General features: G+C 36.8%; 1 protein-coding gene and 1 long non-coding RNA gene across 3 annotated transcripts in view; one reads left to right on the top strand and one right to left on the bottom strand.

Moving 5' to 3' along the window:
- LOC134791808 (uncharacterized) overlaps positions 1 to 26,733 on the bottom strand; it is a 118,452-nt gene that overhangs the window by 8,439 nt on the left and 83,280 nt on the right. The window lies entirely within an intron of this gene.
- Positions 1 to 26,733, top strand: part of LOC134791782 (monocarboxylate transporter 14-like) — a 58,705-nt gene that overhangs the window by 19,761 nt on the left and 12,211 nt on the right. The window lies entirely within an intron of this gene.

Raw genomic sequence — 26,733 nt, 5'->3', positions numbered from 1 at the left:
ATACTTATTACTTTAATATTATAAAAGGAAGTCTTCACGCTTAAACCGCTGAACCGATTTAGATGAAATTTGGTATAGAGATTGTTTGAGTCCCGAGGAAGGACATAGGATAGTTTTTGTCCCAGAAATCATCCCTTAAAGTGGTGGAATTTTCTATGGAGACTTAACAACAACTGCACAACAAACTTTGTCAATAGGAACTGTCCCGCCCGCGCGGTGTAGCACCGGCGCTGGTGCACGAATTAGTTGAAATTTGGTAAGTATAGAGATTGTTTAAGTCCCGAGGAAGGACATAGGATAGTTTTCATTCAAGAAATCGCCCTTTAAACGGGGGTTGAAGTTTGTATGGGGAATCAACAAAACGCAGATTGAATAAAATAATAGCTATACCTAAGTACCTAAATTAATAATTCCACGCTGACGAAGTCGCGGGCAAAAGCTAGTATTACAATAATGTTCTTTAACGTTCATTGGGGTAAATTCGAAAGCGACTTAATGCGGAAAAAAATTAACCCTCCCACAGAAAATGGACCAGCCAAAATGTATGATTTAGATTTATTTATTTCATAATATGAAATTACAATATAAATTATTTTACACTAATCTATACGAATTTATATTATGATCGTCAAGTAGGAAAATAACAATTGATTATAATTATACAAATGTCAAGCAATAAGTACACAATTTAAAAACCATTATACTCGTAACTATTATAAGATTTATAAGCAATCAATTAATTAACAATTTTTTTTAACAATGTCAAATAATATAATGTAAAAACGGATCTATATCTGAATCCCTAAAGTCTTTTCTCCTATCTTTGCATTCCCTAATATTGTTTGACATAATGATCAGTTGTCCTAACACTCGTATACTCTAATTTTGGTTTCCCTATTATCGAATGGCCGATTTTTTTTTGTCCTAATATGTTTTTCCCTAATGGCACTTTCCATATTGAGTATTTATCCTAATGTTATGTAGCATACTTCTTATTTTACCTAATTATTGTTAGGCCTAAAAATTATATATCCTAACCATCATGTTACCTAATTTTACTTAGCCTATCGTTGCTTGACCTAACACTCGTATAGTGTTGAGTCGCTCACTCGTGAGGCACCTCATTTGTACCACTCATTTTGTTAATTTGTCGCAGTACTTCATACCGCAAAAATGTCTTACATCACTCCTCTATTCATTTTACTCATTTACTCGCGCGCATCACAAACACCTCTTGCCACACAAATCATTCACACACTTCAAATTTAAAAAAACTCTTATCCTTTCAATTTCACTCGCGACCTTCAAAACTCATACGCTCCTCATAACCTCGCAAGAGAGTCCCTGGATCGCGCGAGGCGCTCGAGGTGCTCGCCCGCTCGCCGACACTCAAAACTCAAATGAAGAAACGAGTAATGGACGTAATGGTCCACACTGTCAACTGCCGAACTACAAACCTTATTGCAACGACAAAAGGTCCACCGAGAAAAGCATTGAGTTTGTACCGCTCACCGCCTCTCTGTGACATGAACACCTCAATCCTTTCAAAATGAAACAATGAATTAGAAATACCCAAAGAGGGAGTGAGACAGACACGCGCCGTACTTCAATATCGCCTCGCGTCACCACCGAAAATACGTTAAAAATTAAACACGAAAGACAACAAGCGTAAGCGCTGCAAGCTTTCATACATCTTACGCCTTTTTGATCCTAACTTACGTGTCAAAATGGCGCGAGAAATCAGTCTCAAAACGAATTTCGACGTGTTGCTTCTCTGTCGCACTTGTAAATTCGTACGTAAGTGTGACAGGAAGGCAACATGACGAACTTGGTTCGCGGTACGCCCTCTGTATACCAGGCGGGCATTTACGAAGCTTGCTTAGAAACAGAAATCCCTTAAGTAACTTAAATATTATTGAAATATAATACGGTAGCGTACACAATTTATGATAATTTCAATAAGTTTCAAGTTTATTAAATAAAAAGTAAGTATAATTTTCATAGGTAAAATAAAAATGTAGATGTAAATTATACCGATTTGAATTTGCAATACTTTTTATTAACATTCTTTGTAAACGACTTCGAACTGTCAAGTTATGATTATGACATATTTATATTTATTTTGTTCGTACTTCGTTCACTACCTAGTTAATTTTAGTTCTCTAATACCTAATACCTAGTGATAATTCTTATAATCATAACAAAATATGGACATAGTTTTTGCCAGTAAATATACCCGCGGATCTTCCTTGGTGCCTTTTGCATGAAAAAATGAAGTGTAAATGTAGCCGGTGCGGCAGGCGCGAATGGTGCTTTGTTTATTATCATATTGATGATATTACTGTTAAATTATCTGAGGTGGTAAGTTAGTCACTTCTATATAATAATGACTATTGAAAATATTGAATTTGTTCTCCTTAGTTTGTTAAAAATGTGGTAGTTTTATGGTTAATAGGTACTTATGAAATATATCACTACATATTATAAAACAAAGTCCCCCGCCGCGTCTGTCTGTTTGTGGGTTTGTTTGTATGTTCGCGATAGACTTAAAAACTACTGGACGGATTTTCATGTGGTTTTCACCTATCAAAAGAGTGATTCTTGAGGAAGGTTTAGGTGTATAATTTGCTAACCCGTGCGAAGCCGGGGCGGGTCGCTAGTGATTATTATACTTAAAATTATATCAAGTAGCAAGGAGGAGGTCTAAACAATCTAACAATAAAAAAGAGCTACATTAGAACAAGTTTCATAAAAGCAGCAAATTAAGTTAGGTACTTTATGTTCTTAGTTTGATTCTAAAATTATCTTTCTCCTAAAAGTTCTATTCTTAACCTCCAGAATTGCACTCCAATTAAATATTACTACTTATTTATTTATAAAGGAAGTGATGAATACATAAATATGTATATACATTAAATATTTTTGTCGCCGTTGGAGTTAATGGAATAGTCGACGCTGAATATATGCTAGTACCTCACCTCATTTGAAGTAAGACATTGTAACACCTCATTTTAGAAAATGAGGTACTCATACAAACTCATTTTAAATTGATGTCCTACCCATCACTACACTCGTATGCCCTAATTTTGATTTCCCTATTTCGTTTCGTTTTTACAATGGTCGCAGTTCTAACCTAACGTAACCCACTTTTGTGGCAGCAGTTCGTTTTTGCGAAGATCACAGTTCTAACCTAACCTAACCCACTTTTGTGGCAACAGTTCGTTTTTGCAAGGATCGCAGTTCTAACCTAACCTAACCCACTTTTGTGGCAGCAGTTCGTTTTTGCGAGGGTCACAGTTCTAACCTAACCTAACCCATTTTTGTGGCAACAGTTCGTTACCATTCATTATGGAAAGTAATTTTTATGATAATTGATCAATAGGAAAAGTAACTGTTATGACAATTGATCATTAGGGCAATAGCCATTAGGTCAAAACAGTTAGAGCATGTTATTTTATGCCAAACATTGTTAGGGATTTCGAAGAATATGGTAAAAAACATTAGGTATCTTGATAGTTATGGTACAAATGCTTAGGACAAATGAGTCTTAGGTTAACCATTACATTATGGAAAATAATCGTTATGACAATTGATCGTTAGAGCATGTGCCCATTAGGACTAACCAGTTAGGGCAAGTGACTTTAGGACAAACGTTGTTAGGAATTCAGAATGACACCCGTAAAAACAATGTCAATACAGTAAGCATGGATATGTCATAATGATCGTCAAATTAAAATAAAAATGAAATATAGGTCAAAGAAAAATTTATTACATTCAGTTTATTGTGTTATATACATGTCATTTCCATATATTCATTTACAGAATATAATGGATTATCCAATAAAAAGAGTCTCAATTGGCGTTCAAATGTTTCGTCAGATTGTTCAGTTCGCAATTTTGCAGGTAGACGTTCATAGTACGTTGGTCCAATCACCCTCGGATTTTTGACTGAAAGTGCCATGCGACGCGGCACTGTGCGTAGTCTACCCGTGGATCGGAGCTGTTTGCCCGCAACCTCGACACGTTTGAACATTGGCAAATTATTTCTTACAAACATTAATACTTGAAATATGTAAAGTGAGTAGTGTGTCATTATGCCGATTTGCTTGAATAGCTCCTTACACGAATGTCTGGCTTAGACTCCAGCTAGCAATCGAACCGCCCGTTTTTGAAGTATCAAGACTCGCTTTGAATCTGTGGAATTTGTGGAATTGCCAAATTGCCAAATATGAAACAGCCAAATTCTTTTTCTCGCCAGTTCGGGGTTGGTCCCATAGTAAAAGTTGCTCAATATAATCCCAAAACCTCTCTGGCAACGGGAATGCAGTTATTTTTTAGCCACCCTGTATATTTGTCTGAGTACAACCCACAACACAAGCCTTCTTGAGCTTACCGTGGGACGGTGGGACTTAGTCAATTTGTGTAAGAATGTCCCTAAAGTTCCTAAAGTCTATTTTTTTATTCGGTAGACTGAAATGACATTTCACAGTATGAACATCATCTGTCATTTCATACTATGAAATGTCATTTTAGTCTACCGAATAAAAAATAGACTGTATAACATTTATATTTAATTTTTTTATGTATATACATACTTGATTCTTCGGCATTAGCCACCATGGGGATACGCCATTGGAGACCTGTAACCAAAGGTAAAGGTATACTAGAATTGAATACCGTGAAAGTCACGTTTCAACTCACTCACAAAAAAAAAGGAAATAAAAGAGGTTAAACAACAGGCGGTCAACTTTTATGCGGCGATAACTTTTTTTACACATATACTACCTGCCATAGTAAAAGTTTTACAATACACTGACATATCGGTTGTCTTTATTGGCTAATATAAGGACCAATTAGCCCACCCTCCTTTTGGAAATTTCACATTACAGCACATATTGCCCTTACAATTTTCGATATAGTCACGTTTAGTGTTAATACCGCACTAGGGCCGTAAAGAAGCCATATTTACTGTAATATGTAGTACATTATGATTGTGACAAGTGCGAAAAGTAGGAACGCTCGAACTTCGGTCGTGTTTTAATTTATCGCCACTCGTTGCGAATTACCTTTTCGCACGTGTATTGTACAACGTTACAGTACATATGGCCTTTTAGATTTTCGACATAGGTACGCACGTATAGTGCTAGTTACCGCACTAGGGCGGTAAAGTAGCACCAATAAGTACTATAAAATAAAATAAAATAAAAACTTACGTTTACTATATGCGCAATCGTAAGGACGATCAAAAGTATTTTCATTTTGTCACACTAATGTATGAATAATGTATTGTTCAATGCAAATTTAGTCAGTTCCTTTACTGCATCAAGTTTTCTGCGATAATGTCACTTGTGTTTTGCACATGGCTTTCTCATATTCTTTACTTAAATAAAAACTATAAAATTACAAACAAACTAACTTAAATGTAGTCTGAACACAATACTATACTAATGAAGCTCTCTCACACGAATGAAGATTCAATCATCAGTCTTTGCTATTTATTTGAAAATTGAAACAATTATTGTTACATCATACCTGAAATGTATGTAATCTGTTTTCTAATACACGAATAGTTTTTGTTTTCGAACACATGAAGGCAAATGATATTCGACGCTTGTTATGATAAATGTTTGTAAACAACTTCCACCCGAATAAATATACTTACGCTAAACTCAAAAAGCGGCTTTCGAGATTAAAAAATATGTCGGAGAATGGCTGAAATGTGCCATCTATTGCCTTCAAGAGGCATTTTATCATGCAAACCTTGACAAATAGAGCAAACTAGGGTGTTACGTACACCTGAGTGGCGTTCGACGCAGTTCCGCCAAGACGTCATAGAGTGCGCTGTTAAAACAATTGAAGTCCAGAACAATTGAAGTTATGCTGTCAATCAATCTTCAGAACATAGATATAATAATATATACAGATACCTCCAAGCGAGCTGTCAATGGGACCACTTTTATTTAGTGTACGATTAACAAAGCGGCCCACTTTGCTGTAGCCATGTCGATAAAGTCATATCGATAAACTATCGACATTTCTTGCAATTTTAATTTTACTTCAAAAGTTTAACGATACCTAAAATGAACAAAAACGCTTTTATTCTTTATTGTGGATATCAGATCACAATTTTATAGTCACGCCCCAGCAGGGAACCAAGGGAAAGTTCAGATATTTAATTAAAATACATAAATACTTACTAAAATAGGTGTTCCGCAATAATTGCATTATTTTATTATATTATAATATATTCATTATCCATTAGCATTTCAATTATGTTTATGTTTAACGAAGATATTGAAGCTTCAATTAATCGCTATTTCGTTCCGCTGTGTACCGTTTATCGATATATAACATGATTAAAATCGACTTTTCACATCCCTAAAAGAGCACACATATACGTTTTTACGCACACATGCACAACCTGGGTCACCTAAAAAGGGGACACTTGGATTTGAAGTCCATCTTGTCAACAGTATGGTTGTCCTTTTTTGACAAACGGCATTTTTAAAAGAGCGAGGAGAGAGAAATGATACTAGTTGCTGCGCCGTCAAAGAGAACAGAAAACGTTGGGCCCTTGCTTCAGAAGGAGCACGATGAGAACGAACGGGAGAGGATGACGTCTGTGGCCGTTCCTGGGTCAAATCCACTGGTTTGCTTAAGATAAGAAACGTATCGCGTGCTGTGATTTGTAATGAGTCTTGTGCAGTAAAGATTGTGAGTTGAACATCGTATTTCATTGAAGGCCCTCATCCACGATTGAAGGTTCTGATGTGCTGCCGATTGTATGATACGCCCACAATTCCCGACAAATATATTATTGAATTGTTTTTGATATGTCATTACTCGAAGCGCATCGAATCTTGCTCGCTCTAATAGATATATGTAGGAGTAAGATCTGCGAATGTATGTCAAAATGAGATAAAATTGACAAACTTGTAAGTTCGAATCGGGCTCAAGTTGTATAAAATAAACGATATGTACTTTTAGAAGTATTAGGACAAATTAAATTATTTTCAGACAATATTTTAATTTGTTTTTATTTCAAGTAGAAGTGGTTCGATTCCAGCCTGGGGCACTGGAGGCCTTGGTCACTTTTCCTTAGTATATGACATGACATTTATTTCAGTTTAAACGATGTGTAATTATTAAATTATGGTTGTAGGTAAAATTCATTAGGGTGACCCTTATTTTGGGATTTTAACCTTTTGAACGCCACAGACGGCAATTGACGTCAACGTAAAATTGTGACAACGACGCCAAAGGCCGCATTTGACGTCGATCGTTTTTTGATGAAAAGATTTTCATCAATAGATATTGAAAAACACCCCACTTTTAGGTTGGCATTATTTATTCACAAAAATAAATTTTACCCCCGTGGCGTCAGTGGCACGGCAAATGGATGCGCCGTTTGGCGTTCAAAAGGTTAAAATGTAGTCACGTAGGTACCTATACCTCTAAATAAATATACAGGTATATCTTACCACAACACCCAAAACTCCCTGAAAAAATCAAGTAATTCATGCAAAAGCAACCCTTCTAATGCAATGCAATAACAAATGGCTTCTAAGCAATAGCGACGTTACATGGTGACGTCACGATGTATTGCCATTTTGTTAGAAGCGTTTCGTCAGTAAAGTGCGGGTGTCAGATTTTGACCATCATTTGTGACTTTTGTATTGCTTTAAGACAATGGGTCCCTTACAGACATGTGATCCTCAAAACAAACCTGATCGACTGATACCATTCATAAAAAAAATTGCCTCATGCATGAAGTTTATATTTGAACGAAATATTATTTATTCGGATGTTTGTTACCGTTATATCATGTTACAAATATGCATTTCCGTTATTATATCTGCTCTACTGGATTGTCTGATTAATGTTATCACAACCTAACCATTAACCAATGAGAACTGTATGCTTAAATTGTATACAGGTCTCATGGTGCCAATTATAACATACATTTGACATCAAAATTAAAGGCCATGAGGTCATTTACTTAGTTACCATTGACGCGTACATTTCGGTCGTACTTATCCGTATGTATTAGCAAGAGCGAGACGCACGGGCGAATGAGAACAAAATTACATCATTTAGATGTCATTATGATATCACAATGTTTGAATGGGCCTCCAAGGGTTAAACAGCGCATAAACCAAGTAAACGGCTTCGCTCGTAGCGCGTGCTGGCAGTGAATGCGAAATTAAAGCAATATAAGCAATGACGTCGCAAAATTATTATAACACGAAAGAGAATATAGACTATTTAGAGGAATATTGTCAAAGAAAAAGCAAAAGTAAAATCTTTACGAGCGATGCCATACCTTTGGCCTACTCTCGAGTAGATGGTGATACTTTTTGACATTTAACAAATTTAACACATATCATTGACGCGTACATTTCGTGGATTGGCCTGAATGCAGTTCACAATGTGACACCACAAAAGGGCATCAAGACGGCTACCTAAACGGAAAATTTTAATAAGTTTCCGTAAGAAACCCAGGATCCGTGAAAATGCAATGACACATGTTAACAGAGGATTGTCTTTAAGCCGTTTTGCGGTGTAAGGTTCCGTTTAAACCAATTTGCTGCGCACGTGTACGCCATATCACAACTATAGGTAATAGACTGCGTTGAATCAGTGATTAGTCTCGGGTGATCCTCTGACTCTGGCAAGGCCCCTAGAGGCTTCTATTCAGAAATAATCACAATTAAATTGAGACATCTGAGAGAGTACAAATAGATTAACGACGGGTAATTTTCGTTGCTCCCCTCTCCACCTTACTTCGAGAATGAGGTGTAAGAGGAGGCGGCCTGCCGGAAGACGAACCTCCGGGAGATGTTTCTTCGTTCGCCAGCGGGAACACGGCATAAAGGTTTTTGTTAATCCTCTTCTCCCTATACCTACAAGGTTTACAGCCGGTATTTAAGGCTCTAAGCTCAAATTCATTCAATTCATCGAAGGATAAACCCTCTGTTGACTGGTCTGCATGTAAACTGGCGTCCTTCAGAGCGCCTTGGCCGCAGTTCAGCGACCGCCGGCGACTCTACCGCCCACAGTCTGACGACCCATATTGCACAATACATTCAGCTGGGTGCGCAATTAACACAGATCTGAAATAGTATTGCTTACTGCCTTGATCTTGTAAATGGAGCATTCCATGGAATTGTCTACCGTTGTCCCGTACAAACCCGAGTTTCCTGAAGATTTGCAGGTATAGGAATTTCTTTTTCTGTCACAAATGGTCAAAAATATGACTAGATAAATAATCGTCGGCTTAAAACGCCGAAAAAAAAGTTCTGATATACGAAATAAAATGCGTTTGTTCGGGACAGCCGGTGGAATGCTCCAAATGTCAACGACTTCTTTGAAATATTTATCATTTATATTTTTCTCTACAATAAATAAAATTTGGAAGGAATCTAGATTTTTTCAAATTAGCGAAAGATTAATTTTGTATGAAGCAGAAAATTCTGCGAAGGATGCTATTAAGCTTAGAAATAAATTAAAAGTCCCACCGAAAACAGTGGATTCTTCCACTTTTAATTTATTTCTAAGCTTAATAGCAAAATATATTACTTTTAGGTACTATTAGATTATCGAAGAAAGCACTATGGCACTATGGCAACGTAACCGATGTGCGTGAACTCGCATGAACATAAATGAAATGAAGAAAAGTATTCTTTATCTTTCACGGTTTACATGCTTGGTGCTGTAGTGTTTACTATGCAGCTAGGTCATCCAATGTCGGATTATTCTTAATACCAGTATTAAATAGTATTAATGTCCGATGCTGGCCCAAAATACCGGAATTCCTAAATGAATACCAGTATTGAACATATCCACCAAAAATATTTGAATCAAGTGACAATAATCCACATTGAGCTTTTAAGTATCTACTGACTTTCTCTAGGGTAAAATATCAATTTATTCACAAATTATCGCTGAATGCTGCGAGTGCTGCAATCTATGCTTAGGCTTCTATTTCATTTTTGTCTAATGGTTTTTTCTTATTTCAGGTAAGTTGCTGTTATAATTCCGAGAACGTTCTTAAAAACGATGAAAAGCTTGGTTAGTGAACTGAGGGCCATATTTCTCTTTTACTTATATTAAGGGGGGATCAAGCGTTTCTGATCCTCTCCCCTCCATTGTGAGGGTGCCCTGGCGATAACCCGGGGCTGCCGGAGGGCGTCGTGGTGGAATGTCATCGATCCCAGTGCGCACTCACGAACGGCAAAGAGGGTGAAACGCCGGAGTGGGTTTAGTGGGTAGGGCCAAATTCTCCCCCTCTCTTGCCAGGAGAGGGGGAAAGGAGCGGCGAGTCCCACACACCGTGCGTAAACGCATTCCCACTCCGTCAAAAAAAAAGGGTAATTTCTGACACCCAAATGTTTTATGACCTAAACCAATGTCACGCTCGATAAAGCTGAGCAAACAGTAATTTAGAAACGTTTTAATGGAACGGCTCTAGACTGTAGGAAGAGGTCAAATTAATCATTTAGAATGTCAAACAGATGAACTGGAATAATTCTTAAAGGTTCACTAGATTTTGAATTTGGACGCGATTTGATCAAACTGAAGGGACATAATCTGAGACAAAAGAGGAGATAACGAGATATCAGGTACAAGTAGATAATTAAAATGAGGTCTATTCGTCGTAGATAAAATTAAAATTTACGGCTGGTGTAACCTAACTCAAATAAGTTTGATCTTCTTCACGTGGCATGGATTAACCGTGGCATCATGTTCTTAGGTTTAATTTAAACTTAAAGCTGGTTGCACCCATAACATCCGACGGACTGGGTGCCATCGAGAACTGTCAAACCTTCCGATATTTTTTTTTTTTTAAATAAATTTATCCACTGTTTATCTATTTGTCAAGCGGACCCCAGACTCCCATGAGCCGTGGTAAAATGCCGTGGAAACGCCAGGAAGAAGAGATAATTTAATCATTGTTGACGCATACCTAATTGGATTTTTTTGATGTTGGCCAAAAATTTAAAGTTTAAAAAAAGTAACATCAATTTAAAAAATAGGTATCTAGCTAATTACCTGAGGACAATTAAACTTCAAGTCAAGTAAAGAACTTTCAACACTTTCGATAGCCATCAGTATCATATCATTCCAAAACCCAACGGACTTTAAACAGAGGGGCTACCGCGAAAACCGAAATTCGCAAATTGCGGGGATCTTACTCTTTTACTCCAATGAAGGCGTAATTAGAGTGACAGAGAAAAATGCCCGCAATTGACGATTTTCGGTATTGGCGGTAGCCCTACAGTTCCCGAATTGATATGCATTACCATTCGGAAATTGACTTAGTCCGTATTTGTTTCCCGGGTAACCTTTGCTTCAAATCGATATTCAATGCATGAAGTTCCGATACCGGGGGAACCTAATAAACTGAATGTATTTGTCCCCTGGGTGATTATAATGAAAGGGACAAAACTTCACCAAAGCGATGACGTCAAACTGAAAATTATGAGGTCGTCTTTGGGTTTGTGCGGAGCGGCCAGGATTACATTATTAGGTGTAGTCAACGGATCTTTCTTTTGATAAACATTCCCTTTCTTCGCAATTAAGTTATATGGCTGTAGAAACTAAATTAAAAATATCCGATAAAAAAAATTACAATTGACGTTCCATGAAAATAATGAAACATTTTGGGAATCTGCTTATCAATCGAGATATCCACATGGCGTAGTCTCCAATATAGTAGTAATAAAAACTCTCAATTACCGTCATATGTCTATTTGTTATGTCAAATACGCAGAAGCATAACAATTGCTATTCAATTAGGTAAGTACCAAAGGTTTGGAGCTTGTGTAAAGCATACCATAGTTACAGCCAACCCAACACCGCCTTGCCGCAGCGCCGTTCTTACCTTACACAATGTGTATTACATCTACCCCAGCTGAGCGGCCTTGACCGCGCCCGGGCGAGCTCGGCATGAACTTCTTTCTAACATGTAATAAATGTATCGGGCGAGTTATATCACCCTGGATTTCCACTTTTACTGTTTTTGGAGAAATCTTTACCTAAAAGACCCCTCTACAAGCGATAATACTTCAAATTGCTATCTCACCCGAATTTTGCGTAAACATTCACGCGGATTTGGGACGCTTAAAAAGAGATCGCTCATTTAGGACGTCTTCAACTTTTAACAAGAATTTCTGCTTAGTTATAATTGTTCCGAATTTTTTCCCCCTAGGATATTATTTCTTCAAGAATTATTCGCGAAAGTTGTCGATCACGAAATTCGGATTTCATCGGATAACTTACATAGAATATAAGATGCTCTCCGAATGGTTTACTAATATGTGGCCGAAAATTGTATGGCAAATTATCACTACCCAAACTATTTTTCCCATAGTATCATTTGGCAAAACTATCAGATGGCAGACCAATGTTTCGCATATATAACATGTCGCAAATGATTATTTACAATATTATTGTATGGCAAAATATTTAGTTGGTCATGTTTCAAAATGTCTTTTATTGTTATGTCGAATGTATTGATAGGCATAAATTATTTTTCGCCTAATATTGTGAATAACCTACCTATCCCTGGGAGCAGTTTCGTTTTTAGGGTCATAAAAAAAAATAACCCTAACCTACCTATCTCTGGGAGCAGATTCGTTTTTAGGGTCACCAAAAAAAAAATAACCCTAACCTACCTATCTCTGGGAGCAGATTCGTTTTTAGGGTCACCAAAAAAAAATAACCCTAACCTACCTATCTCTGGGAGCAGATTCGTTTTTAGGGTCATCAAAAAAAAAAAATAACCCTAACCTACCAATCTCTGGGAGCAATTTCGTTTTTAGGGTCATAAAAAAAATAACCATAACCTACCTACCTCTGGGAGCAGTTTCGTTTTACGGGTCATAAAAAAATGCTAAATATAGTTGTGATCCAATAAAAAGTATGCGAAATTTCAATTTGGGCAAACGTTATTTAACAATAAATAGTTAGGTATAATAAAACATTTGCTTTGTAACTATTTTTCTAAATAAATCGTGGTAAAATGAACATCTGCTAAATAAAATTGTGTTCAAATAAAAATTATGCTAAATAATAATATGCTAAGCATTGGTTTGCCAACTAAAAGTACTGCAATAAGTTGGTTGGGAAGTGAAATTAGGCGAAAAATATTTCGGCGAGATGGCAGTACACCTCTCCGAATACATAATTTCTCCTTGAAGGTTTTCAATATCCACAAACTATACAAGAGTAATTTAAAAGTGTAATAAGTACATATCTTAAAACTGTAAATTTTAGATTTGAATTTTTCATAAATCATAATAAATTAAGATTAGATATTTCTTATTAACACATTCACCGGAAGACGGAAGACCTGATACAAAGTAAGTTAATTATGTTACGAGTTACACTAATTAATTGCCGCAGCGAACGTGCATAGAACTTTGATTCTCTTTACATCTGAAAGAGCATATTTTTAACAATATGCTGAGCAACAGCAATAATTCCATATCGAAGTTAGGTATCTGTATCTACCTTTAATTGAAGACACAGTTTGTAGTCCATACAATTTCACTCAATTTAGATTTGTTTGCTGATTTTGCTGAATAACCAAGGATATTTTATCCTTCCCGAGGACATCAATCGTCCTCCAAGATCTGTGTTCGTAATTTGTCAGTCGTTCCATTTCCTAAATCGTTTTCCGGCTTTTGCTAAGTCAGACATTGCCCCGCCAACCTTCCTGTCGCTACGTGCCGAGCCTCGCAAGGGATTCTTATTGCCTTTAAGAAGCCGTTCGTTCCTCACTGGATAAGTGCAGCGAAGCTGTAACCGGAGTATAAGTCCATTTGGCACACGACTCCACTGTTATTTGCTAAAAGCGTTTGTCCTAGCATAGCGTAAAATATCATGTGAACTTCAGCCATTACAATTTCTAGTCCAAGAGAGATTTATGGAAAGGATGTTTGGTAATATTTTCTGATGAGGCATTTTTATTCCTAACTGTCAATGTGTTTAATTATTTTTGCTCATTATCAAATTCATATCAAATGATTTGTGTAGTAGTTTGATTTAAAACATTCCAGTTTTCGGCTGTTTAAATAATATTATCAAAACTTATACAATTAGACATGTTCTCGATTGATTAATGCGCTATGTATCGTTATCACACTTGACGACATTTATCATTAGTATGTATGTCGGTTACGGACCTCGCGCCGCGCGTCCGCGTGGTGAGTAAACGATAGTATGATTGACATTAGGCCTGATAGTGATAACGCCAAATTGACAAATCTTAAGACTTTGTTCAACTGAGATTGAGACGGGAAAACCTTCTAGAACTGTCGGATTGGACAACTATTATAATCTTAGTGGTGCCTAATTAGTGTAGTAAATAAAGGTAGTGGACCCCGCAGTAATTCCTCAGCCAGAAAAAACTTTACAGTATGATAAAGTATCAATAAATAAAAAGTATTGTATAAATTTCCAAAGAATAATAATAATAGGATTTAAGTAAATACCTAAAGTCTTAAATCGTTAATATCTTTTTACGGAAAAATGCTCCGTTTAAACTTTCTTCTCCGGACATATATGAGTAACGTATTGCAACAATATATGAAATATCAAAAAAAAAATCCCCGTAGAAATACCAATATTAACAAAATATAATTTTTTGGCGTGTCTTGGACCGGAAAATTGCTCAGTCTAATTTTTTCACTGGAATGCCATTTTATTGCCGATTTATACCTACAAATTGAAAATCTAAAAAAGTTACCATGTAACAATACTTTTTTCAGAAATTGCCTTTTTACTCGCTGTGGAAAATTTCTCTATCCATTTTATTTATTGAATTAAGTTCACAGTTTTCTTTCCATTCAACTATAAAAACATCAAAAAAAAAAACGAGCGTATTAAAAACTAAACATATCGGGAGCAGTATATAGGGAGCGGGGTGTACAAGGGATGATATTTCTTATGGATATTTTGGATTTAAGTATATACGTGACTACTTAGTATATATTTAAAAATAAATCAGGCTGAGAAATTTTCCACTCTCAGTTTTTAATAGTTCTAAAATACATAAACTTGGGTATGCATTTTTTTTTGGATTTTCTTACCCACTACGCCAAATTATATTCTAAGATCATATAAGAAGGAAAAAATGGCAGAGCAATTTTCCGATGAAAATGAGCGTCAAAAAAGGAATTATCATAAAAAAAATATTCTCATGTTTGACAAAAGTTTTAGATTTTTTTCTAGTATCACATACTGATACAAATAACTTATTTGGTAAAATAATTTTGGACGGAGGAATTACTCGGTTCAATATATAAACAGATTTGTATTTTTACGTATAAAAACCTAACTTAGGAGTGTTTTTTTTTTTGGATATTTCATATGTTAGTTTCGGCTCATACTATACAATAACCAAGCAAAATTTCATCGACTGAGGAATTAATGCATGGGTCTCCATACAACATCTTGCTTCGTTTACTCCACTAAATTGTGTAAAGCAAAATTATAACAAGTAAAATAAAGTAACAAAGTATATATTTTCAACAATACAGGTTACATATTATGTCAGGGGTCTGGTAAGTGTCGCAGGCTGTACTTGATTAGATACCTGTACCTGAACAAGGAAATAAGATTATTCAACTTAATTCAAATAGGTAGGTACGGTCAGCCAAGAAAGTGGTTTACCACTTTTCGACTCTATCATCTGATTGATAGACTCGAAAAGTGGTAAACCACTTTCTTGGCTGACTATACATTATTTTATTTACAATTTAATTTAAAACGGTTAAAAATGTTGGTTTATCATTTTCAATTGAATGAATTCCTAACTTTATTGAATCCAATATACATTAAATTTGTAATCGCCCGTGTGATATATAAATATAAATATTCATTGTTGTGCATTTTCTGAATGTCCACGTGCAATCTGCTGTATAAAAACACAACCCAGTCAAGGAATTGCTAATCTCCTGCAGACGATACCTACCCGATCACATGACCAACTACTCGCAGCTCCATTCAGCGATAGATACGTAATTTACTGTAATATTGACCGAGGACGACTCAATAGATAATCTTTTATCTGACTATTAAATAATGAGTGGTCGCAAACGCGCCCGTGCCACTGGTCACTTCGCGCGCGCCGTCTTAGCCATATATACGCGCGCCAAAAACTTCACTTGATGATTCCGTGAATAGATCATCTATAAAGACGTTATTTGCACCTAGTTTAGTAAAAAAATCTTCTTTATATGTGACATAGTTGTGACTATTTGTAGTGTTAATAAAATCAACAGTTTTCTCAGTGTTAGTGTTTACTTCAGTTAATGTATATCTGTGTGAAATGCTGTTTTTAAGAATATCGGATCTTGGCAAGCCCATGATCGACGGCGACGTTGCCAAAATGTCATGCGAGGTGCGTCTTGTTTATATTTTAGCGTCTCTCCGTGTATCACGTGTCTAGAAATAAATCACTTACATAAGTAAAAAATAATTAAATAATCCGGTATATCAATGGTCCGGTACACCTAGTAATCCATCACTAACTAAAATGGGGGTGCAACTGGTGCAAAGTTATCATATGTCCAAGTTTCCTATCTGCGCCTACATTAATTATCACACTGGCTTGTCTCTATAAATGGCTAAGTCCAAGTAACACATCAAAATATATGCAGATTTGCTCTAACTTGTCAGCAATCAGCATTAGTGCCAGGTTAGTGAGATTGTACTGTTATACATCAGCTCCAATACGAGTGTACAATAATACTGTGTTTATTTTATTGTGGATTGTTAAATAACTAACTTGCCCACTAGTTATTTATACTTCAAACGATTCACGTACTTAATAGTAATCAAATCGCAAATTATTAAGAGTTCACATTAACATCTAAATTTAAGAATTCGTGAGTGCTCTGCTCTTAATAAAACAAACTTTCAATTTCGATATATTCGTTTACACTTTCCCTATTTCAGTTCTGATTCGTGCTTTACCAATCATAATTAACAATTTACATTAATTTGCAATTAGGTTATTTGAATATTATATGGTATACATAGTTAATTACTCATCAACAGATTACATCTACTTATTATTTAATCAGCAGATCATGTTTTTGTTTACCATTTACAGTTATGTATCTAATTGCCACTTAAGTAATATCATCAGCGACATGTGTTGGAAAGTTAACATGTGTCATTTATGCGTTAATTATCGTCTCCCTAAACGTATTACGTACCATCGCCCACACTGTTAACTGACAGTTCGTAAACCTTATTACAAGAAGCATAAGGTCCACCGATGGATAGTTAAAAGACTTAAAAGAGTTGCTGTTTGTACTCACGTTTTTGTTTTGTGAGACATGTCACTCGTTACAGTCGTTACCTTCACTTCAAATGAATGTTGCCAATTAAGTCCTCTCCAAGGCTCTTAACGAGGAGCGTTGTTTACTTCATTACGTGTTTCATTTGTAGCGTCTTTTTCAAATACTTATATTAGATTTGCATAAGTAAAAAAAGGAAACTACTAAAAGTTAGACAATTTTACATTAGAAATTCTTCTTTGAAGTAAATATTTATCACACTCTTATTCACATCAGCCTTAACTTAACCAATATGGAGGTAGTTTATTATCTAAATCTCGTGGATTACCTCAAAACCGGATGCAACTCTATTCTAGCCTGAATTAAAACACGATAACATTGCGTGTTATTTAATAGAATGGGCATCGAACCGAGACTTGCGTCCCGCCTCGTGTCCAGATAACCACTGCGTTATCGGTGACCCGACCCCGGTAGATTACAATTTGTACCGTGTCAATGATGCGGATAACTTTTTTTTTACGTCGATAATGTAAATAAATGAATGTAATGAACTTAGTTTGTGCGTACTCGTTGTATTATATTTGATGTGCCAGTTAAGGTTCATAAAGACGGGCGAGTACTCGCATGTGAGTGTAGTTAGGACATGCCGACTATTGCCGAGGTGCAAAAAATTCAATCGATTGTTCAAATAAATGATATGTATCGAAAATCGCATGCGATTAGTTGCAAGGTGAGTGGAGCCCATTACATTGCCGACTCATGAGAGTAATACCAGACTTATATCGACCGGGATATGAACTGTGAATACCGTGATTACCTTTATTGTATTGTTTTCGGGAGCACGAAAACAATACAAAAGGTAATCACGGTTCATATCCCGGTCGATATAAGTCTAGTGAAACTAACTGTGAATCATTCAAAACTGTTATTGAGAGTAACACCTACTGAGGTACCTACAGGAAATTCAACCGATCAATCAATGTAATGTAATTTAACGAAACTCGCATTGGAGTATTCGCACAGTCTTGAACCTTCAAAGATATGTATTCTGAAGAAGGAAAATAGTGAAGTTGGTTACAACGATATGTTTTATCAGCTACTTGTTCTTATCAGTGCAATACTTATCTTGATTCAAACTTTTACGGTGTTTTAAAATTCGATCACAAACTTAGCGACTAAATTATGATTTGCTTTTCAAATGAGATTCAACAGCGCTTCAGATCTAAAAGTTCACTTCATTTTCATGTGCAATGTTTTATTAATGATAATCTTCATAAAGTTTGTTATGGCCTTCTTTATTGCCATCTGGGGGATTGTGATTAAGATCCGAATGTAATAAAAATAAAATTTATGACCACACTTTATCATTTAGTGTCTCGCCACTCTCGCCTTTGTTATGGTTATCCCAATTGAGTGTCGCGATCTGGTTATTATATTGTTTGTTTTTATACCTATTGACTTCCAGTTTAAATTTCATGCTATAAAATAAAAAATAAAATAAATAAATAAAATAAATATTATAGGACATTTTTTACACAAATCGACTAAGCCCCACGGTAAGCTCAAGAAGGCTTGTGTTGTGGGTACTCAGACAACGATATATATAATATATAAATACTTAAATACATAGAAAACAACCATGACTCAGGAACAAATATCTGTATCATCATACAAATAAATGCCCTTACCGGGATTCGAACCCGGGACCATTGGCTTCGTAGGCAGGGTCACTACCCACTAGGCCAGACCGGTCGTCAAAGCTATAACGCGAACAATTTTTGGCCTATGCAGGGAGAGTAGGCCGACCGTGCCCCATATTAAAATATTATTTCGCATCTAAAAAGGTTTTCTTCTGCTTTTTCCTAATCAGAACAAGATCCCGAATATGCCCTTAAACGAGTACTACATACCACTATTTTACATCTTTACAAATTATTTACATGTTGCATTTTGTACAACAATTTTTAGAGCTCCGAACAAAACTGTTTGCGGAGCTCTTATGGGATCACTTCGGTCTTGTTCAATTTCTTAGTGACTTAGTTGCATGGGGTTTTTAGTTTTCTTACTCGTGTAAGATGTAGATATAACTAACCCCTCCTGCATAGAAACTTGTTTGCAGGGGGGTCAGTTATCTCTGCAGCTTACTGTACATACGCAATAAATAAAGATCAGAGTTTTACCTGGCCGCCTAAAAATACACCTAACCGCCTGTAATCGATCATACTAAAGTTCACTAAAAATTATAGAAATTTTGACTTTGCCCATGAATTGGGGTTAGTGTTATTGACTACTTATCCTCAAGTATATGTGGTTACTTAAAACTACATTTATCCTAAATACTAAAATGACCGTTCGACTGGCCAATCTACTACGTCAATCTGTTAGGTTTTGTACTAATATGACAATTGGATTGGATTGTGGCTATAAAAACTGCGCATAAATAAATTACCTGCTCAATCTTATTCTCCATATATGACCTAAACATGTGACCACCCAGTGCGCACTGAAGATCCATCAGGATTATCCTATAACGCAATTCGTCAAATGAAATTATCCATTCAGATGGCTTGTTACATTAGTCATAAGGGCGGCAATTGAGCGACAAGCGACATCCCGCCGTCAACAGGATAATTTGATGTACGACAAGCGCCGGCGTTTGGTCTAATGTCTAATGGCTTTTATATTGTTTTATGTCTATGAGGTATTTTCGAGTTTCCTATTTTGTGTGATTATAAATTACTTGTGATTTTAAAGTCGTCAGATTTAATAGCAAATATAAAACTGGTTTCGGAAAATTTTATGTGAGCCCTTGTCAACATCCACTTTCTTACTCAACTCAAAAATCTACTCAGCTTATGTGCGGACTGCAAGATTGACCCATAGCATAAATATAAATGCCAAAGGCCATGCAGTGGTTATGTGAAGGTTCAATAAGTGTTGGTAGACTGACTCGACTTAGTTTTTGAGACAGGCTTTAAATCAAATTAGACAGTTTTTGTAGGGATTCGAGTCCCTTTCAGAGAATCGTTCCTTCGAGGTGGTTCTTAAGACCATTTTAGACGGATGCAGAATTTGCATGCGATTTTCGTTACATTGCGGTATTTGGTCAATCGACTGAATTCTGTAGTCTGCAGTAGTTAGCAATGTATCGAATATTGCAGGCAAGATCTTGGGCTGCGTAAATGGGTCTTAAGCTATGTTTAGTCTATAGTATACAAAAGAAGATCATGTACATCTTAAGCAATATTTATATGAAGAGATGACGGATGACAGTTACTGGAGATAATGCGCTGAATTCAAGTGAATAGGCTTAAGGCAAGGAATGTGTTCAAGATCGATGGTGGATTTTGTACGGGTGGATGGAAGTGATGGATGATGAAAACACGTGTTGAGATTGAAAAAAAAATTGTTGACTAAAAAATTGTTCATTATCTATTAACAAATATATTGGGAGTAAGTTCAGACTAACGATGCGGGAAATAATCTTCGTATTATATTTGGAGAAGTTCCCTGATACGAGTATGGAGTGTGATTTTGATTAATTTCGTTTCATCTTCAGAGTCATAATATTAACACAAACGTTTATCGGTTTCATCTCATCATTCTCTTGCCCTTGTCCCATTCACTTGGGGTCGGCGCAGCATGTCTTTCTCTTCCACACCTCTCTGTCGCCCGTCATTTCATCATTCACTTGCGTTCGTTTCATATCATCTCTCACACAGTCCATCCACCTTTTCCTCGGTTTTCCTTTCCTCGTACTTCCCTCCACATTCATTCGTAATACCTTTCTCGTCACATGACTTTCATCCCTCCGCATCACATGCCCGTACCATGCTAGGCGATTTGCCCTTACTTTTTCTGTTATGGGTGCAACTTTCAGGCACTGAACATTCGCATCTCCGCTACATGCAATCTCTTTTCATCCGTCACCTTTAGGGCCCAACACTCTGATCCATACATGACGACAGGTCTTATGACTGATTTATAAATTTTACCCTTCAACCGAAGAGGCATTCGGGCGTCGCAAATGGTTCCCGTGACCTGTCGCCATTTCATCCATCCTGTGCTAATCCGGTTTTTAACGTCACGGTCAATATCGCCATCGCACTGTACGAGCGAACCGAGGTACTTACGAGGAGCAGACCGGCAATGTAACGCCGTCGAGTTCTATGGCAGCAAAACTGGAGAGACCGCCAAAATCGCAGAACATGTGTTCTGTTTTAGATCTGCTGATCTTCAGGCCAACATTCTCCAATTTTTGCCGCCATTTCTCAAGTCTGCTCTGCACCTCGAGTTCGTTTTCACCAACAAGCACAATGTCATCGGCAAACAGCATACACCAGGGTGCCTCCTCCTGTATGTCCGACGACAGAGCGTCCATAACAAGCAGGAAGAGGTAAGGGCTTAAAGCCGATCCCTGGTGCAAGCCTACCGTGACACTGAACTTGTCGGTGGTGCCAGCAGCTGACCGGACGCGTGTACAACATCGGTTGTACATTGACCGGATTGGCTCTACATACTTCCCAGGCACGCATTTCTCTTTCAGAGCCCACCACAAAACCTCTCGGGGTACTCGGTCGTATGCTTTTTCGAGGTCAACAAACACCATATGCAGGTTCTTTTTGGCATGTCTGTATTTTTCGCACAGATGGCGAAGTGCAAAAATGGCGTCTGTTGTACCTCTTGTTTATCGGTTTCATCTATGTATGAGTAAATTATTATTATCATGTTAATCTTTATCTCACTACCTACACTGAGAGAAAAATCACCACCAGGAATTAATAAACAGTTCTGTACTGGGGGAAAAAATGAAGTATTAGTAGTAATCATGGAAGTTTCACTATTTCTGTAAAATTTATTTATTTCTACAAACAGCTCAGTAATACTAAATCTAATTTCAGCAAACAGACTTTAGTAAATGGAGCATTAAACAAAGTTCAGTATTTGTTACAATCCATTTTTATTACTACTAAAATTCTCCGATTTTTACTAGTAAAGTTTGTGATTTTTGGAAAAAAGCATCTGTGATTTCAAGTTATGATTTTAGTAAATGTCTCACTTACATAGTTTTGTAATATCTAAAAAACGAGTTCGCGGGAATAACATTACCCCATTTAAAATAACAATTCAGTTGTTACTATAGCGACATTACAAAGTTTACTGGTATTTAGTAGATAGACTTGTTGTGTTTATGTTCATTGTTGTACCAATCACTAAACGAGTTTTGTAATACCAACACAGCGAAACGAATGTTAGTGATTTTAGTAAAATTTACTACTTGCTACGTTCATTTGGTTAGAGTTAGTATTGTGTCGGATGTCGGGCGGGCGTGTCTCGTGTCTTCTTTGTTTAAAACATACTTAAGTTAAATAATAAATTTAGGATATATTGTGGGCCATGGACATATTAACCCGCGACCTACTGTGTAGTTGGGGTCTACAGGAATATATTGTTCTGCAACTTCGAGCTAGCTGTTGTTATTCTAGTGATAATGACATCAAAGGTAAATCTAAACTGTTTGCAATTCCAACCTCCCTAGCACAGGTGCGCCGCGAGAGCATGTTGCGCGCGTAATAACTACTAGTCTCTTTCTGACTGTATGAATAAGAAAGGAATGGGTAGAATATCTCGACAGGCTTTTATAGTGCCTCTTTAGTACAGAGATATACTACCAAATGCTTTTTTATTCATACAGACAGAAATAGAGACGGGTAGCTACCACGCGCGCGACATGCTCTCGCGGCGCCCGTTTGCTAGGGGCGGAGGAATTGCAAACAGTTTAGTTTTTGCCTGTGACGTCATTATCTCTAGAATAACAACAGCTAGCTTGGAATCGCAGTACAGTTTAGTAAAACCTATGACGTCGTCGTCTCCGATATTGCTAAAGCACGCTTAGAATTACAAAACGGTTAGTTTTCACCCATGACGTCATCACCTCCAATATTGCTAAAGCACCTCTCGGAATAACAAAACCAAATTTCTGAAATTACTCTAGCATACTTCAAATTACAAATATAGAAGTTGTATTTCCTACTAAATGGAAATTGCAAAAGTCAATTTGTTCCTATTAGTTGACTCTCCTTGTCCCCGGATTAAGTTTTATTTTTGTAATTCTAAGTGTGTTTTTGTTAGTTTTTTCTCTCAGTGTACTGAGATTCTGGCCCTGTGACCCGAATGTATCAGATAATAATTATAAACACCAATTGGAATTGCATCATCTTTATCAATTACGATCCCATATGAAATCATAGAATTATAAAAAAAAAATATTAAAGTTATACACAAAATAAATATTGAACAGCAACGCAGCCGTCTTCAAATGGACACAATTCGTCGGCTTAAGTCGCAAACCTCGGAACTCCTCCGGGGGAGTTACGAGGTTTACGACTTTAAGTATTGTTGTCCAAGGTAGCAATTACTAATTTGGAGTTACGAGGTTTGCGATTTAAGCCGATTATTGTTGCCAAGGAGATTTGTTGGACCAGGTACGATCCGGAGCGAGGATCGCAAATAAAATTATAAATACCCTCCCAACTCGCTGTCGACAGGTAGAAGGCTGATTTCATTGCCTCGTTAACCACTCACATGATTGATATTTCAGTGACCTCTATTATTATAATAAAATGAAGGTGGCAGTTGGTAGCTACAGTTACCAAAAGCATGTGAGTGGTTAAATAGCGATACTTCTCTGTGTGCCATTTCTTCAACCGAAATGTCACCTTTGACACTGATAGATCATATCCGTAATAAATCCTGATCAAATTCATAACCTGTTATTGAAGTCAGAATACGCCCTCGGGTAACTCACGTATTTCACGCAATTTAGGTCAAATAACAAAGTGAAAATGACACTTAAACGCGGTTAAAATGCTCAAATATTCCCAATGGCCAGTTTCGTGTTAAAATTTCCTCTTCATTGGTAAAATGAGAATGGATCCGCTAAAGCCTCATTATGTATTCAGGGGTGTTAGTAACCCCTTCAAATTGTTAAAACCGTTTACAGTCTATTAACATTAATTTGACAAGTTAAACTCCCAGCTGAATTAGGTACATGGTGTATAGTCACGTTTAAAATAATTGTTTCATGTTTGGCTTCATCTTCTTTGCCTTCATTTTTAATATACCATTCATGAGATCCAATAGAAAACGAATTTAAATGATATTTCTTATTTTCATTCATTTCAGGCATGATGAATAATCTTAAGATTTTTTTTGGAAAAGATGGAAATGGAAGACAGTTATTTTCAGTTTTCAATCTGGTTATTCAAATTCTTTGCTTACCATTAGGCCATTGATTTATCTGCTCTTTTGCCTCCTAGGTATATCATAAAAAAGTTAAGTGGTAGTTTTAACGTGCTTTTAAAAACCTATATTAGAGAAGCTTTGTCCGAAGCAAAATTTGGTACACTGATATTTTATAAAAGGACAATAAAGGGCATACATTCCTTTTTATTCCGGAATTCATTCCCCAAGAGGGTGCTATGGGGTTTGCAATTTAGTGAGGGCGCAAAGTGCCGGAAGGCCAAAGACGCAGGCCGAAGACGCAGGCCGAGTCTAGTATGCAATAATTTAGCTCTCAAAATTACTTGTCCCAACGATATCCCGTCTCAATCCATCACTCAGGACGGCAGTGAAGTCTCACTTACATCTTTAGCGCTTTCGAGGCGATTGAGCCAATTTCCTGCAAGATCTGTTGCCTTTTCACCCGATTTCAGTGGCGTTAAAAGAAGGTTATGTTTATCATTTTCAAAGAAAGGCAGTCCAAGGTAGTGCCGAAACTACTGAGCCGATTTGTCTCAACCGATTGGTTTTTGTGGCTCTTCCAAAATGGGGTTCTACACGATATTATTATATTAGTTAGTTAGTTTAGTTATTACCCAACCCCGCCGGTGCTGCGGGTGTAGGTACACAGACACGTCTGCTCGTTTGCCTCCTAATAACATAAAAAATCTGAACAGAAGAGACTGAATACTGCAATAGTAACACAGGAGACACGTAATTGGTTCAGATATTCCAAATGAAATCTCCCTTTACATTTATCTCCGGCACCAGTGAGCCAGAAACCTTAATTGAAATCGCAACTACTAAAAGGGGGGCACTAAGTCCGTAAAGTACCCCTACCGGCCCATTTTACCCCGTTCCCTTATTCATCCTAATTAAAGCCTAACTAGGTTAACTAGGTTGCTAGTTATCAAGCTAACATTTTGTAACTTTAGCCAATTTGGTGTTGGTTGGAGTTTTTTTACTTGTCTAAATGAACTCTTACTTTTAAGTTTGTTTTATCTGTAGACTTAGTTATAGATTTGATCAGGATTTGTTGTGGATATGATCTATCAGCGTCAAAAGTGACGTTTCTGGTTGACGAAATGACAGATCATATCATAGACTTGTAACTTGTTAATCTTTCGCTTTTGGGGCCAATTTGAAACAACAATAAGTTTTTGGCAAAAAAATCATTTTTGGTACAAGCTTTTATCGCTGACTGTACTTTTCTTACGACAGACAACTAATACTCGTCGAGACAATTCTAAAAACCCCTAACACAATTAGGTTGCGTTGTTTCATCACAAAGTTCCTATGGTCACCTCCTGTCTCCATCATCAGATCAGCTCGATGCTACCATAATATTGCATTGTCATCCGATTTATACATGCATGCAAAATTTCAGCTCAATCGGAAACCGGGAAGTGGATCAAATTTAACTTGCAAGATTTGATTACAGACCGACAGACAGACAGACAACGGTCAGGTGAAAGTAAATAAAAGCTTCTTCTGTCAGTCTTCTTTTTGTTACACAGTAGGTACCCCAGTGAAGTGGAACTGCTGACGAAGACGATAAATTGATAGCAGTTTAGGGCCACTTTGCACGGGGTCCCTTTCTTTCCCATAAAGTTTTAAGTCATAATGTATTGTTTGTCATATTATCGTTATAGTCATAAAACTGAAACCGTTAACTTTTCAGGATTTTCGTAAGGTTATTCTATAGATAGGTTAGGTTAGGTTTGTTTTAAGGCAATCCTGAAAACTTACGCGTTTCTGAGAAAAACCAATTATGACTAACGAAAATTCGGACAAACAATAGTTACATTATGACTTATGACTTAAAACTATTTGGGAAACAATAGAGACCCCACTTGCACCATTCACTAACCAGGGGTTAACCGGTTAAGCCTGGAGTTACCATGGTTACCAGTACTATTTGACACTGGGTTAACGGTTTAACCGCTTAACCTCGGGTTAGTGCGATGATGAAAGTGGGCCTTACTGTTAGGTAGGTGAAATCAGTAATGTTGTTGTTAAAGATTCAATTTTAAAATATTCAACGTTACGGGACTTTCTTAGCAAAATAGCTGAATAAGATCATTCCATTCATTCCGAACTAGTTGACAAAGTAATTACTTTCCTGAACTTTACGCCCTCT

This window comes from Cydia splendana, chromosome 6 (genome assembly GCF_910591565.1).
Source record: "Cydia splendana chromosome 6, ilCydSple1.2, whole genome shotgun sequence".
In the NCBI taxonomy this organism is placed as follows: Eukaryota; Metazoa; Arthropoda; class Insecta; order Lepidoptera; family Tortricidae; genus Cydia; species Cydia splendana.
Note: the sequence above shows the minus strand (reverse complement) of the source record. Positions and strands in the feature narration are given on the sequence as shown.